Raw genomic sequence first — 17625 nt, forward strand, 5'->3', positions numbered from 1 at the left:
TTATTTAAATGTAGTATTCCAAGTCTCAATGTAACTTGCTTCTGAGTAGAAATGCATATTACTGTGCTTCCATATCTGTGCTCAGAAGGGGCAAACGGCCCTCATCAAGAGAAAAATGCCGCACGCACCTCAGCCTTGATCCTAATACATTGGTAATGTAATGTGCCACTGCATCATTAATCAGGAAAACCTTTGCACACGGTCCCCGGGGATGAAAACAGCACTGTCCACAGTACTGTCATGCATAAACCTCATCCAAAGAAAGGCAATGAGCAGCTTCCAGTTTAAGGAGCTGTTGAAAGACTTTGAACACGAGTAGGGGGATCTGGTTTACTACCAGAAGTGCATTGGCATAGCTGGTACACCAAAGTGATTTTATTCACAGAGGAACAAGGTGAAGGAATTACAGTAAATGGCTGTATTTAGGCTAATCCACCAGCTTTACGGCCGCAAATGGCACCCAATATGCCATTTGCGTCCGGATACTTAACATAGCGATACGGCACGGCAATGGCAGTCGGTCGAATCGCCACCATTGCAGAGCCGGCGGCCGGCTCCTCAGGATCACTGCGGAGCGGAGCCGGCCTGGACGGACTCTGGGGGGAGTCCCCCCCCCTGTGGATGCCCCCTCCAGACCCGAACATGTCCTCCCAGCCCTCGTCTTGAATGCCACCACTGTGGGAGAGCCCACCACCTCCCTAGGTAGTTGGTTCCATTGTCGTATTGCTCTAACAGTCAGGAGGTTTTTCCTATTGTTCAGCCGGAATCTGGCTTCCTGAAACCTGAGCCCATTATTCCGTGTCCTGCACTCTGGAATGACTGAGAAGAGATCTGGGCCTTCCTCTCTGTGACAACCTTTCAAGTACTTGAAGAGATCAGATCTCCCATCATTCATCTCTTCTCAAGGCTAAACATGCCCAGTTCTTTCAGTCTCTCCTTCTAGGGCTTCGTTTTCAGTCCCCTGGGCATCTTCGATGCCCTCCTCTGAACCCTCTCCTGTTTGTCTGCATCCTTAAAGCGTGGTGCCCAGAACAAGGCACAGTACTCCAGATGAGTCCTAACCAGTACTGAGTAGAGGGGAACTAGTATTTCACGTGATTTGGAAGCTATACTTCTATTAATGCAACCCAAAATAGCATTTGCTTTTTTCGCAGCAACATCACATTGTTGGCTCATATTCAGCTTGTGATCTACAACAATGTCAAGATCCTTCTCGCTTGCAGTATTGTTGAGCCAAGTCTCCCCCATCTTATAGCTGTGCAGTTGGTTTCTTTTTCCTAGGTGCAGAACTTGGCATTTATGCCTATTCAATTTCATTCTGTTGTTTTCTGCCCAGCTCTCCAGCCTATCAGGATCACTCTGAATTTTGTTTCTGTCTTCCAGGGTATTAGCTATCCTGCCCAATTTTGTGTCATCTGCAAATTTGATCAGCATTCCCTGCACCTCCTCCTCCAACTGTAGGGATGGCAGAGAATTTCTCCACGAATCTTCGGGAGGCCGAGTGCCAAGGTATTCGGCCCCCCGAAAGTGTTGGGGAAATTCTCCGCCAGCCCCCGCCCCCCCCTGGGATGGGACTTACCGTGGCCGAATGTCCCTCTCAGCAGCGGGTCCCGGCGGCGGTTCGGTGGCGTTTTGTCGGGGGCGGGGGCGGCGGCCGGTCTCCCGACCGGCTGCCACCGCCACCATTACAAAATAAAAAAGTAAACAAAAAACAAAAAACACACACCCATGATAGGCTACGTGACGATTTCCTGACTTTGGAAATCTAGCCATGATAGGCTATGTAAATCGTCACGTAGCCTATCACGGGGTTTTTTGTTGTTTTTTTTCAGTTTTTCTTTCGCGGCCGGGGAGACGGGGCACTTCTCCCCGGCCTGAATTTCGGCCGGGCGAGGTGGGGCGCCTCCCCCCCCGGCCTGAATTTCAGCCGGGTGAGGCGGGGCGCCTCCCCCCCCTCGCCTGAACTTCGGGGGGAGAAGCGAAGCACCTCCCCCCCACCGCGAATCACCCCTGCGAAAAGGTAAGTGACTTTCGTACATCCCTACCTCCAAGTCATTCATAAAAATGTTGAAGAGCACTGGGGACAGGACTGAGCCCTGCGGTAGCCCGCTCATTACCTCTCCCTAGTTTGAGAAGATCCCACTGATAAGCCCTCTTTGAGTCCGGTTCTGTAGCCAACTGTGGATCCACCTGATAGTTGTTTCATCTAGCCCACTTTGAGCTAGTTTGCTCATCAGAATATCATAGGGCACTTTGTTGAAAGCTTTGCTGAAGTCGAGATATATTATGTACGCAGCATTCCCACCGTCCACAAGAGAGGTTACCCGATCAAAAATGAGATCAGATTAGTCTGGCAGGATTTGTTCTTGACAAATCCATGTTGGCTTCAAGTAATCACTGCATTGTTTTCAAGGTGCTTATAGATGGATTGCTTTATAATCTGCTCCAGAATTTTCCCAGGGATTGATGTCAGACTAACTGGTCTGTAGTTCCCAGGTTCCTCCTTTTTGAAGATAGGGACAACATTAGCCCTCCTCCAGTCATCTGGCACTTCACCCGTCCTCCATGATTTCTCAAAGAGAATAGACAGTGGTACTGAGAGTTCTTCTGCCAGTTCCTTTATGACTCTAGGATGCAGTTCATCTGGGTGTTCCTTTACCACATGGCTATCAATCCCAAACTGCAATCCTGCCCCTTCAGCCTGTACTTCACCTTTGCCAGGGGGATCATAGACTCTCTTTTGGGAGAAGACTGAGCCAAAGTAGGAATTGAGTACTTCGGCCTTTTCTTTGTCATCTCTTATCATTTTGCCATCCTCATTGAATAGTTGAACCACCATTTCTTTCCTCTGTCTTTTACTATCTGAAGAAAGCCTTTTTGTTGCTTTTAGCATCCCTCGCTAATCTCAGCTCATTCTCAGCTTTAGCCTTCCTGACGCCATCCTTGCAATTCTGTGCTACCTGCCTGTACTCTTCCTTTGTAGCTTGGCCTTCTTTTCACTTCCTGTATGTGTCCTTTTTTTTTGTTTTCAGCTCATCTCTGAGCTTTTTGTGAAGACACATTGGCTTCTTCTGTTGTCTTTCACCTTTTTTTCTTGTTGCAATTGTTTGTAATTGTGCTTTAAAATTTCCTTTTTTAAAAACTCCCACCCATCTTGGACTCCTTTTCTCATTAGAGCTGCTTGCCATGGGACCTTAGTTATCATTGTTCTGAGTTTATTAAGATTGGCTTTCCTAAAATCCAGGGTATGCATCTGGCTACACTCGGCTTTTGCGTCCTTTAGAACCATGAACTCAAGTATAACATGGTCACTTTCCCCCAGAGTTCCCATAACTGCTACTTTGTCCATTAAGTCATCTCTGTTGGTTAGGATCAAGTCAAGGATAGCCAATCCTCTAGTTCCTTCTTCCACTTCCTATAGAGGACGTTATCAGCAACACAAGTCAGGAATTTCGTGGAGGGGCCATGTTTTGCAGAATTCGTCTCCCAACAGATATCAGGGAAATTGAAGTCCCCCATTACCACTACATCATGCTTCCTTGAAACATTGGCTATTTGCTTTTCAAAAGTTTCATCCTACTTTATGCACCCAAACCCTTGGTTCAGCTATTGAGAGAACTAAGCTAATTTCCCCAATCACTTTGCATATATTTGGTGTTTTGTTTGCTTTGTTTGTTTTAATTTCTGAACTCTCTAGCAATTTCCCCTGTTAATGAGTATATGCTTTAAATTCTTGATTGCTATTGTTATTGAAAAAGCCAGTGTATGTATGTGTGCGTGTGAGTGCCATTGGATCCCCTCCTGCCAGATGCCCTATTGCCCAAGTTAAAAGGTCCCTTAACAAATGCATATCTTGAGAACATGTCTAGAGGAGCACTTTCAGTAACAACCTCTACCACACAAATACTCCCAACCTGGTCATCTCTTGATTTGAACAGGAATGAATGTCAGAAGCTGCTGGGACTGGAACTAGAGGGCCTGTTCACACGTCATGTTAACTCATGGTGGTTCGGTACCCACTCTGTGGAGAGCGTTACTGGAAGAGTGGGCCGCCCTCCTCACACATGACTGTGTAACCACGCTGCGCAGCACAGTTCACTCACCCATCCCAAGGTATGTCCCCACCAGAGTCCTCCAGGCCAGGCAGCCTCACATTCCCAGTGGAAAAGAGTTCCTGGCAGCCACTCCATTTGTTGCTGGGCAGATCTCGGCCACAGAGATCTGTCGAGTGGAGCGGAGCAGTGGCAGCATTTTCAGACGCTCTAGGTGTGTATCTCCATGATAGGTGCCCGTTACCCACACGTGCTCTCCAGACGACACAGTAAACCACCACAGGGCGCATAAACCCTTCTGCAGAGCATGGGTTATGAGGGTGGCTTAATTAGGGTAATTGGGGGAAACACCCCCCACATGTTAACCCCTTGTGGGTCGCTCCCGGAATTTACCCACAATGGCTTAGTGTGTCATCCAAACCCAGCCAGCGCCTTTGATCTGTGTGACTGCCTTGTGTGGCGAGTTGCTAAACTGCCCAGGCAATTTAGTATCCTCAAGTTACCCACCCAGGCTGCTCATTGGATCTTCTATGCAGAAAGGAGTATAAAAGGTTTCCTTGACCCAGTTAAGCCTTGCTTGAACAATGAAGTCTTTGAGAGTTCTCGCACATTCCTGTAATCATTGCTTGTCCTTCAGTCATGATTTCTGGCTTGCTTTTTTATCCTGCTTCTTGTTTGCCCTTTGATTCTGAGTTATTCTTTGGTTCTGACAACTGCCTTTGTCTGAAGGCTCTGGGTTCCCTGCTCCCACCTCTCCTCATAGCCCAGCCCTGACAAGTGATGTGTATGCACATGGCCAGCCTCATGACTCCAGAAATCTTGCTCAAATCCTCAGGTTGAACAAAGTAAAAGATACCCATTGTTAGGCTGACCATATTTCCTTGAGACAAAAACGGGATATTGGGATGACAAAAATGGGACAGGTTTATGTAATATTCCGTATTCATGAAAAATTAAGACGATAACAAAAGTTTTATTACATGAACATATTGAGCTAACAATTATTCTTCAGTGACAGAACTCATACAAAAATTTAGGTAGATGTAGAGGGGGACTGTATTTCACCACAATCGTACCATGAATATTTCTCTGATGAAGTAATCTTACGCAGCAAATTTCAGTCTTTCAACACCTTATCATAAAACTTCTCACACTCCATGACACAATTTTGTTTTACAACTAACATAGCCCTCATTGTCTCAACACTTAATCTAGATTTCTCCTTTGACCACATACCGTTCATAACAGAAAATATTCTCTCGACAGGTGCTGTACTTCCTATTGTGTACTACACAATATAACAGAACAACTGCAGCTCCTTTTGTGGTCTCTCAAGCTATAAAAGACCAAAAAAACAACCTAAACTCACTGCAAAAGAATATGGAAAGGGGCGCAAATGAATAACACTAATTTATTGCATATACACAAGAAAACCACTCATAAATATACATATATAAAATACTTATAAAATATCACATGAGCAGTAAACAAATCTGTATGGCATACCACACTGAACACGCTAATGCAGGACTGCAGTGGCCAGACTGCAAAAAATCATAAACATACACCAAAAAGAAAAAGAAAAAAGGAATGAACACCCTGACTGCTATCAAAAGCTGGTATATGCTAATGTCCCACCGGAGAGTTCCGCTGTAATAAAGAAATAGCTAACAGCCTATTGAACCGAAATATGAGTCTGAAAAGTCCGAATCAAACTGAATGTAAGGCAGAAAGAATCTCTATGGGCGGAATGATGGTAGAAATAACAGTAAGACTCAACAGTAAAACAACAGTAAGCTGCAGCTGGTACAGAACGCGGCGGCTCGCCTGATTAAAGGCAGCCGCCGGCGAGATCACATCACTCCAGTGCTGAAGGAGTTGCACTGGTTACCAGTTGTTTTCCGGGCCAAATTCAAGGTGTTGGTTTTGACCTTTAAAACCCTATATGGTTCCGGCCCAGCCTATCTTAAGGAGTGCCTCCAGCAACACCAGACAGGCCGCTTAACAAGATCAGCCTCGGATGGCCTTCTCTCTGTCCCATCAGCCAGGACAGCTAGACTGGTGGGGACGAGGGAGAGGGCCTTCTCTGTGGTGGCCCCCACTCTGTGGAACTCCCTCCCTAGGGAACTCCGTCATGCCCCCTCTTTAATGAGCTTCCGTCGTGCATTAAAAACGTGGTTGTTCAGGCAGGCATTTGGGGTGGGTTAGGGTATTTAAAAAAAAAATTTATGGTAAAATTTTATTGTTTTAAATTGTTTTATGGTGGGTTGTACATCGCCCAGAGTGGCTGGGTGACCAGTCAGATGGGCGATTAATAAATTTAATAAATAAATAAAATAAAATAAATAAGACTCACCCTCCTGGCTCCCACACGCTGAATGGGGCTTAGCGACCACCTCTTGAATTCCCCACCACTGCAGACAAGCCAGGGGGTGGCGTCTGATTGTCGCTAGCTCAAGAAGCCTGGCCCTGACTGGACAAAGTAAATGGAACTTCCTCTTTCGTCACACTAGTAGTTTTACTGCACGCATTGATTAGCATAGAGCCATATGATAAACGCATTCAGTTTTTTACAAAAAATTAAAAATAGGACAAAATTGACATTCATATTCAAACAACGGGACGGTCGAGAATATGAAAAAAACGGTACTGTCCCATTTAAAACAGTACCTATGGTCAGCCTACCCATAGTAACATAATAAGAAGGGAGAAATGAGCAGTAGACACCTCCAGAGTAGCCTCTACAATCAGAGTCCAGCTTGGAGTGAATGCAAGCAATGTTATCAGCAATGTGCTTTGTAAATTGACCACAAAAGTCTTCCAAGAGCTTCTGCACCTCTCCCTGAGGGCAAAGCTGTAGAAGTCCCTTTATCGCTTCTAACAACTCTGCTGGATTGTAACAAGTGGATGCAATAGTAACAGAAAAAGAAGACATTTGTGCTACCATCACCACCATAGAGTAGGCCCCAAAATGGGCTCTACCCCTTTTTGATCAGATTCACCATTGCTTTTCCTCCAGGTTTGCCCTAACTGTTGCCCTGTTTCATTGTACCCAGCTTCATGGTAAGCCATGGTGTCACATAGGGGCTTTATTGATCTCTCTATGAAAGCAAATTGCATTAACTTCCCTCATACCTAGATCAGTCTCATCTTTCCTGGCACAAAATGCCAAATCAAGAGTGTAATCTGCCGCATGTTTGGACCAGATATCAACTGAGACAGACCCACAGTTGTCATGGAGGCCATACCAGAAAAGGTTGCCTCAACATGGATGTTGAAATCCCCCAGGACCACTGCCCTGAAGGTCTCCAACACCAGGCTCAAGGCCACTTCCATTAGCTTAGGAAGGGAGACTGTTAGGCAGCAGGCTGGGCCATACACCAACCACCCTATTAGCCATCTGTCAGGGATGCTCTGATGCAGGGATTCCTGCACTGAGCAGGGGGTTGGACTTGATGGCCTTGTAGGCCCCTTCCAACCCTACTATTCTATGATTCTATTGTGTCTTAAGCATCCAACATCAGACCCATACACTCAAAACTGGCAGAGGCAGAGCGCTGGACATGGTACCTGGAAAGGGAGATAACATCATGACAGAGCATAATCAAGGGGCATGTCCAGTTTGTCTATGCTGCTGCAAGAAGTCCTGGATGTCAGATATTTTCCCATTCACTAATCTGGCATTTAGAAGCAGCATTCAATAGGTTGCTGTCATGGGAACCAGGGGCACCCCAGGCTGGAAAGAGGTACAGCCTGAAACTGTCTAACACCCCTTCCCCTCACCTGGCCGGTCAGACTCCCAACACCATATCTCCCTTTCACATGTACACTCTGAATTGTGGTGCCAAGCCCCCCCCCCCGTTATATCACTTATCTGGGCACCCAAACACAGAATCAACACACTCGCACACACAAATAGTGACTCACAAAAATCCAGCCCCTTCAATTCAAACAAAAGCACTGTGTCAGATTCCTGACTGTCTTGTCTGATGCAGGCCAGGAAGACTCTTTGGAAGAAAATTCAGAGACCGCGGAGTTCAACAACCCTGTGGATCCACATGACACTAGTGACACCCCTAGCACCTCTAGGGAAGCTACACCAGGTCCTCCAGTACTAGTGGACTCAGAGGAAGTTTTAAATGGGGCCCTGAGGGCCATACATACCCTGTAGATTCTGAGGAGGAGGCTGAGCATCTGCCCAGCCCACTGGCACCAGAAGTGCTGGCATGTGCGCCTCAAGAACTGCAGCAACTGGGCTCCTCATGAGTAAAGGACTCCTTGGGAGTGGGGCTGTCCTCACAAAGAGGACTCTTACACAAGCCTCTGATGGGATACAGCTGAGTATGGGGTGGGGCTCGGAAGCTCTGGCATTTAAGCCTTCAGTTTAGACCCGCTAGCTGCTGGAATAATACTTTATCTCAGCTTTTAGTGCCTTGGGCCTCTTGCTTCTCTGATGTTGCTTTGTGACTGATGATCCCCTGTGCTACTGTTCTTGGACAGATTCAGCTCTTTGGACTGTGTATGTGTTGGACTGCTTACCTGTGTTTTGACCTTGGCCAGGCCTCAAGACTTTTCTCTTGGAACTCTCGTTTGTGACTGGTAATACAGACAGTGCTCTTGACCTCTGCTCGCTTACTGACTTCTGCTTTAAGCTTCCCTCTTGCTGGGCTGATACAACTGCGCTTGAACTTTTGCCTCTCTGCCAACTTGCTATTTGATTTTTCCTATAGCTGATCTCAGGGGTGAGCTTGACTTAGATGTAGCAGGATGCACAAGGATAAGAGATTATATAAATCCTCTAAGGTAGTTTTCTCAAAGGATGGGTTGGAACCCACCAGGGGGTCTTAGCCAACCTTCAGGTGGGTCTCAGCCCTGCAAACTGCCCAGGGCCTCTGTGCTTGACCACCTATGCCATGGCTGCACCACATGGCATAGGCAGGTATGGCAGTGGGACTTGGTTAGAAAGGCAAATATTTTTAATAATATAATTTTTAAAAACTGGGGATAAGGAGAACGGGGATAAGAGAGGGAAGCTGTTAGAGGAGGAAGTAAATGTAAAAGCAGCAGGAGGGAGGGATGAAAATAACTGGCTGTTGGGGATAGGGTACAAGTTTAGTGTGAAAGAACAAGGGAAGAAAAAATGAAAGCAGATGGGTAAGAAGACATGGACCTTCTTCACATGGAGCTTTTATTGAGATTGCTCACTCACAGAAGTTTGTGGGCCTTTTAGATGACACTGTTAACCTCTAGGTCAGCATGGAAATCTCCCACTTAAAGAATAATTTAAAATTTTAAGGAATAAAATCAGGAGAGGCAGGGAGCCTGGTTGGTGCCAAGAGAGGTGTATGTGGGCACAATGTTGTAACCCAGACTTAGAGCCTCTGGACCAGCATCTTCTTCTTGAAATTGGGAGGCTGAATGATACCTCCAGAGCCAATGTCTGTATTTAATTTGAGGAATGCTAATTATGGAACTCCCTGCTACTACAAAATAGCTGTGGCAAAGAATTTAGCAATTTTCAAAGAGGGATTAGATATCAATCTAAAATATCAGGAATTGCCACCTGATTATACCAAACTCCACCTCTACCATTTTGTGATTGCTGGGCCTCAGTCATTTTCAGCACTCTCAAACAGGCTCTGGGGTAGAAAGTTTGAGAACCCCTGCCCTAGTATAAAAACAAACCCTGCCATCTCATCACTGGTTTTCTCCACAGATCTAGTTCATGCTCTCACCATGGGACACTGGGAGCATCTGTATAGCTGAAAAAGGAGGCCAAATAAAAACCCATTCTCTGCTTCTGGGCCTCACCCTGGTTTTGGCCATCATGGTGCTAACAGGGTGGCCCATTAGCCTTGTCTGATTAGATTTATGTTTTGCTTTCTTTTTTTTAAAAAAGTTCTTATAATGTGGCTTACAAAAAATATAAAAACTATAACTTGAAATAATAAAATGAATCATAAAACAGCACAGTCAATATATTTTTCAATGAAAGAAGTCAGCAACCCTAGTAAAAGCAAATATAAACGCCCTTCCTAAACACACATTTTCAAAGCACATTTCAAAATGCAAAAAGAGGAGGGTTGCCAGATTTCTCCAGGGAATAAATAATAAATTCTGCAATCAAGGAGCCACTGCAGAAAAGGCCCTACGGCCATCTTTACAAGTGAGTACAAGTTATAAGTTAGAGCAATCTGAAATCCTTCCTGAGGGGCAACATAATCGCTAATCTGCTGCCAACCACTCACTTCCCTCTTGAAAAGCTGCATTTTCTGAAACGCCTTTTACTCTGACTTTTTTTTACTGAAAGTGGCTCCCTGGCAGTTTTACCACACTGTGCCATGTCCCCTGACATGAAATCCTGGGCATGCTTCTGTGACCTGGCAGTGACGTGGTTAAGGGGATGGGGTGACCCATTCCTTCTTGTTTCCCCAATGGAAGTAGTTTTTCCCATTAAGAAAATCCCCAGGAGCACAGCAGCGACCCCTCACATTACTGCAGTAGTGGGGACACTCATTCACCTTAGGTAGCCTGCTTTTACTATTTAACATAGCACCCCCTTCTCTGCATATTTACTCAGAAGTACGAAATAAATCTCACTCCCCTGCAGTGAAAAGTTTAAAGGCTAACTTTAGTAACTCGCTCTAAAGTGCTCTTTCGCTTCTCCGATGCTCTTTTAAATTGCTATTGAGATGCTGTGCTTCTTTAATGTTCTGTAGTTTCTCTGAGGTAAAGTCATTCCTCTATTATGTAAAGTCCCTTCTCTGCTTTATCGCAGTAGAGATCTTTCTGGTTTACCACAGCTTCTCATTCCGAGCAGGGAGAAGGAGAAACGGGGAGGAGGGGTTGGAAGCAAAAACTTAGCAGTAGAATGCTGGAATGAGAGGGGGCTGGGATGCTGTTGGGGGAGGGCTTCAGAAGCTGCACTCAAGTATCGGGGATTTTGGCTTCAGGGAAATCTGCATGCATGGGGAAAAATTAGTTGCTCTCCACTCATAGTAATGCCGTAGCAGGGGGAGCCTGGACATGGGCAAGGAAACAAGCCTGTCTCATTGGGTGAGCAGCCCCTGCCAGTTTGATGATGTTCAGTTCTACTTAGGGATGTACGAAAGTCACTTACTTTTTTGAAGGGTGACATTCGCGGTGGGGGGGAGGCGCTCCATCCCTCCCCCTGAAATTCTCTCTGGTCGGCTCCACTCCACGGTGATTCCGTGGAGCCACCGGCCGGGGCCACCCGCAGACGGACATCTGGCCGCTGGGCAGCCTGCAGGGATGCAAATGGCGGTGGCCATAGCCACTGCCATTTGCGTCCCTGTATTTTGCCGTGATAGGCTACGTAAATATTTATGTAGGCTATCACGGCCAAAAAATAGCGAACGCAAATGGCGGCGACTACGGCGGCTGCCATTTGTGTTCCCTTTTTTTTTGGCTGTGATAGGCTACATAGATATTTATGTAGCCTATTATGGCAAAAGAGATGGGCGCAAATGGTGGCCACTGTGCCATTTGTGCCCCTCTCTTTTGCCGTAATAGCCTACGTAAGTATTTACGTAGGCTATCACGGCCAAAAAAGGGGGACCGCAAATGGTGGCTGCTGAAGCTGCCTCCATTTGCATTCCCTTTTTTTTTTTTTGCTGTGATAGGCTACATAAATACTTACGCAGCCTATCACAGCTTCTGCAGGGATGCAAATGGCGTCCCTGCGTTAGCCATGATAGGCTACGTAAGTATTTATATAGCCTATCACGGCTATAGTGAAGAAGAGAATGGCATCTGCAGATGTAGCCACCATTCGCAACACAGCATGAATGGCAGCAGGTAGGTGTCCCGTTTCGCGCGCCTTTCGCGGGGGGGGGGGGGAGCTTCGTTCCGCCATGGAATTTGGGGGACCAAATGCACTGGCATTCGGCCTCACTGAAATCGATGGCAGAATTCTCTGACATCTCTAGTTCTATTCCTCCGACCCAACCTGGAAGTATGTTCCTTTCAAGTGCTGTACAACTGGTGAACACCGGATTTTAAAGGTACAGTACACTCAGCTTATCTTGCTTCATGTGTCCCTGACAGACCAAAGCTGATTCCATGAAAATCTATCTAATACTCCAATGCACTCCTCATTCTGTTGTTGCTAAGATCTCCCCACTGGGTCTCTGGTCTGATTGAAAGGGAGAACAGAGATCAGGAGCTGAGATGATGCTCTTAAAAGTTGGGAAAGTTCATAAGGGCAAAGGTGGTCCTTTATGAAACTGCGGGCAGGGGGGTGTCTCCACAGTTAATTTCCTGTGAGCTGGTCCATTTTAAGGTTGTTTGGGGCACATGATGTCATAGCCATCCCGCAGCCACCCTGGAGCTTTTGTGGAAAAACTGGATTTCCTGAGACTACCTGAAGTCGGGTTCTCCGTGGTATAATTGTTGTATGCCCCAACCCCCACATTTACCTTGGGTATGCTAGCCCTGCCCAGGGCTGTGCCTTTCACCATGACCCCGGTCAGGGTCATGGTGTTTCCTGTCCCGTGTTTCCCAGCACAAACCAATTAGTGTCTACTCAGAAGTAAGTCCCATTGTGGTCAGTGAGGCTTGTCCCCTGAATGTGCACTTCAGAATTTACAGAGATCCCCCTCAATCAAAATAGCACATTTTAAAGCCCTAGTTCCTTAAAGGCTATAAAGCGCTATCTCCAAGCTGCGATTCTCTGTTGTTTGGCTTATTGCCATTTGGAAGTTACTAATTCGCATCTTCAGTCATGCACAGCATTGAGTTAGAAAGGGGGCTGCTTTACTGTCCCTGTCTTTCTCTCCACAAACATATGTGTGTCTATTCAGAAGTAAGTCCCACTGTGTTCAGTGAGGCTTGTCTTTGATGTTTACTTCCTTTCTTTTTGGAAGTAATTAATTTGCACTTTGCTTCTTTGCAGCATCGGGAACTTCAGGGGAAAGGAGAAAGGGGATTAGAAAAAGGGCTGGTTGGAGCCAGGGTTCTTCAAGTATTCACAGGGTTAAGTCTCCTAAAGGCTCTGAAGCACTTTGCCAGCTGTAAGGGAGTAGTTAAAGCGGTGCCTCATTTGATTGCAGCATCCAAAGCTTTAACCAAGGGAGAAGGATCTACAACTGTGTTTCTTTAATCTTTGGTGCTTAAGGAAGTAATTAATGTGGGGGGAGGAGGCAGGGAGAGAGAAGGAGAGTGCTTTTGTCGAGACACAGGAGAAAACCTCCCAGGATTTTATGGAAGGAGAAAAGGGGGGGGGGCTCTCTTATTGGTTGAGCAGCCCCTGCCAGTCAGATGACATTCAGTCCAACTCCACCCCAACCGGAAGTAAGTTTTGTGGAGCGACTTATGCTGATGTGGTGCACTCACTGGTGGAGCCCTGTGTGGACCAAAGCCCGCCAAAGCTGATTCCTAGGAAAATCTGGATAATCCTGCATTCGCTTCTCCTGCTGTTATCATGGAGAAACCCCCCAGGTCCCAGACCATTTCAGGCTTTAAAGGTCAATACCAGCACTTTACATTGAGACCAGAAACAGATTGGTAGCCAGTGTAACTGATGCAGGACAGAGGTCATACGTTGACCACCTAGCTCCTGCCAACATCCTAGCAGCCACAATTTGGACCAACTGAAGTTTCTGAACTGTCCTTAAGGGTAGCCCCATACAGAGAGCATTGCAGCAACCAAGTCTAGATGTAACCATCGCATGAGCTGCCTTGAGTACCATTCTTTTGGTAGAAAGGTGAGGCACACATCAAATCAAGTAATCCAGTAACAGAATCCAGGTCCACTATCTCCAGACTGAGCTGCAGCTGGTGAATCAACTGGCACTCCTGATCACCTGATACCACCTGAGCCTTTAAGGTTAGCATCAGGTCCAGGGGGGACTCCCAGTGTTCAATTTCTCAGGGGGAGTGCAACAGAACAGAACCATAACAGGTAGCACATCTCTTACCCAGATCAGCAGATTCCCCACCTAGTAGCACTTCTGTCCTGTCCAGAGTAAGTTTCAGCTTGAAAGTGCACAGTTATACTGGTTGAGTCAATAGAACATTGGGTGGCTGGCAACTCTACAACCCAACTGGCTGAGAAAGAAGAGTAGATCATTCTTCTCTTTGTGTCCTATGCTTCCACTGCTTTTTCTCTCTCCATTATAGTCTGTCCTTCCTTGCATCCTCTTAGTAGAATTTCTATTACATCAGACATTAAGTTCCATAACTTCCAGTGTAAAGGTCTAACACCCTTCCAGTACAGATGATAGAAAAAATGTTTCAACATGGACTTTGATGGGTTTCCCTGAAGTTGCTGAGACAAAGTTCAAATCCAGAAAGAAGGAAAGAAAAAGTACACAAAATGTAGAGAAAATCAGTATTTTTGAAGTGAGTGGCAGAAAGAATTAAGAGAAGATGCATCCAAGCCAGGACAATACCAAGCAGAACAACTTGGCTGTAAAATTCAACTAGTAATAAATTCTGTCACACCCTTATAGTTTCTAAATATACATTGTTTTACATTCAACATACACTAACAGTGTGTGTGTTTTATTCACTCAGTTTGTACGCCACCTTTCTACCAAGTAAAATGGCACTCAAGGCAGCTTGAGTGTTATGAGGTCTAGGAGTTGAGAAAGAACAAGACAAAATGAAAGAACAAGACAAAATGCTTTTTTCTTTCCGAAAGGGGGAGGCATTGGTTGTGTAGAAGTCTGTGGAAATTATTTGTGCTAAAAAAAATCATAGGTGGCTGTGTCCATCCATTAGAGAAAAAAATCACAAAGCCACCTACTTTTTGCCCATAGAAGCTGCCACCAAATAATTATAACAACTATTCATTTGCCTCCTTTACTCTCTTTTAGAGCAGAATGGTGAGAGACTTTTTAAAGGATCTTAAAAAAAAAAAAACCAACAAAACTTATCTTATGACCTAAAGAGAGTGCTTCTGAGCATCTGCAGAGAACCTTTCCACTAAGTAACCACAGATCACCCCACACACACCATATACAATTGGGATCAGAATATATTAAGATCTTATGTTTCTGTGAACATAAATCAACTGTGTTGGAAGAACTGGGCTTTTGGCAGTCATTCTACCCCTTAAAACCGGAATGATTCTAGAAATAGTTTTGGTGACTCAGTATAAGTACGTTTTTGTCCTTACCCATGTATTCTGAATATGGTGCATCTGTTTTCCTTTTAGGCAATACCCCTCGCCCCCCTGCTGCCCACAAAATCATATCTAACAATTTAGTCAGATACTTGAGGCTCTTCATTTTTGTAGGTGTTTCGCAATGATGGGCAGAGCAATCCTAACAAGACCCAATCAGGAGATATTGTGGTATCTAAATCCCTGCCAGAACGTAAGTGGCCAGGTGGGAGGTGTTTTTCCACTGGGTTTTCTTCCAGCACAATCCTGAGACCTCACTGGGGAATGGAGGGCCTTTGGATCTAGTGGATGCAAAGCTGCCCTACCACCAGAGTAGCCCATTCTCGGGCCTTCCTCTGGCTACTGCTGGCAGGAACACCACCAGCAGAAGCCTTACTTGTGCCCATGGAGCTTTCTGTTGGCATAAAGAGACCCCAGGGCAGACAGACCCACACACACTTGTGGAGCTCCTCTCCACTGGCAGAGGCAGACTCCCATGGCATCCTAACACCCTACAGCCACTGGATCTGGGGTTTAGGATTGCATTGTGAGATATCCGAACACGATGTAAAGGAGGAATGTACAAATCATGAGAGAACATGGCAGGTCTGCTAGGAGTACAAGGGGAAGGGCTGTAGCTGAGAGGTAGAGCACCTGCTTTGCATGCAGAAGGTCCCAATCCCTGGCATCTGCAGATAGGGCTGGAAAAGTCCCTACCTGGAATTTTTCACCCTGGAGAGCTGCTGCCAATCAGCGTCGACAATACTGGGTGAGATGGACCGGCGGTCTGACTCAGTATAAGGCATCTTCCTGAAGCTACTGTTGTTGCAGGAGACTGAGCTTGACATGTCCAAAAGCCCCAACCCTTGAATGTTGTACAAATTGAAGATTCTCTTAATTCTACAGGTGCTTCCACTCTAGCTGTTTCCTCTGGAACTGCCACTCTGTTCACTCATTGGGACATCTAAATGATGCTGTCATCCCATTATTATTTGCCCGTTTCTTCCGTTTCGTTTTTGGAGCTCATTTAACCCGTGTGTGTATGTGAGAGAGAGAGAGTGAGAGAGAGGCCAACAGTGTGTGCATGGCACCTGGCAGCTCTTTGCTGCTCTATGGAAGGCTGCAGCTGTATATCCTGGGGAGTGGCGGTCAGGTTCTGAGGATTGCTCCCTCTCCTACAAAATGCAAGGACCGGACCAAAGAAAAACCCAAGGATCAGTCCGATGACAAAGGAGTCAAGTGAAAAGGACCATGGGCATGATAAAACTTCTGAAACATCTAGCACCTCCAGTGGCAGCAGCAGCACCAGGTCTCGGTCCAGTTCCACATCCAGTTCAGGTTCAAGTGTCAGCACTGGCTCCAGTTCCTCCTCGGCATCCAGGAGCTCTGGCACTTCTCGTAGCTTCAACTCCAACAATGCTTCAGGCTCTTTAAGCCCTTCCCAATCTAGGCATGACAACAGGAGATGTTCCTGTTCAAAGTCTAAGCCACCCAAGAAAGGTGAAAAGGAATGGAAGAGGAGGAGTCCATCACCCAAACTCACCAAAGTGCATGTTGGGAGACTAACCAGGAGTGTGACCAAGGATCACATCATAGAAATATTTTCCACTTATGGAAAGATCAGCGTGATTTATATGCTGACTGACAGGCTCAATTCACACCTCTCCAAGAGTTATGCTTATGTAGAATTTGAGAATCCAGATGATGCTGAGAAGGCACTGAAGCACATGAATTGTCAGATTGATGATCAGGGGATCACAGCCACAGCTGCCTTGGCTCCTCGGCTTAGGCCACCTCCCAGGCATTTTCCCCCTTGCAGAAGGATGTTGCCACCACCGCCCATGTGGCATCGCTCAGCACCTCACATGAGGAGATGGTCCAGGTCTCCCAGGCAGAGGTCCCCAGTTCACAGGCTCTTGAGATCCAGAACACCAGGCCAGAGGCAACACTACAGTCACTCCAGTTCCAACTCTTCCCAGTAAAATGCAGGACTTGGCAGCTTCTTGCATTTTGTTTTATTATTTTTTTAACTTAAGAGTGCATCAAGGTTTAGAATTGTATCTTTAAAAAAAAAAAAAAAAGGAATGGGAACGAAGCAAGGGGTAAGCTGAGAAACTGAAAACTAGCTAATCATTTTGCCCCCAGTGAGGTGTGGGGTTTAACTTCGTTGCATTGAACTAAGGTGCTTTTTAAAGATAACTTTGTTTCTGAGGTTCTGAATGATATATATTCTTTAGACATGACCTGTTCTCATGAGTCCAGTAATTTTAGGATGAACCAAAAATACAGAATGTCCCTTTCCTCTCCTGCAACAAATTTAGATACAATCTTTGTTCCCCCTGCCCCCCAATTAGCTCCTGTATATGGAGATGTTGGGTGTTGTGTCCTTTGGCATGGTGAATGTACCCTTTACATTCTTGCACAGGGACACAGAAGTTACAGACGTCC

The 17625-nt window shown here is 46.0% G+C and overlaps 1 pseudogene; it reads left to right on the forward strand.

The window, feature by feature from the left end:
* Positions 1-16261: 16261 nt before the first annotated feature.
* LOC146350490 (uncharacterized) lies at positions 16262-17159 on the forward strand (annotated as a pseudogene).
* The last annotated feature ends 466 nt before the right edge of the window (positions 17160-17625 follow it).

This window comes from Heloderma suspectum, chromosome 3, assembly GCF_057233095.1.
Source record: "Heloderma suspectum isolate Gila_16-S chromosome 3, 16-S_ref, whole genome shotgun sequence".
Taxonomy (NCBI): Eukaryota; Metazoa; Chordata; class Lepidosauria; order Squamata; family Helodermatidae; genus Heloderma; species Heloderma suspectum.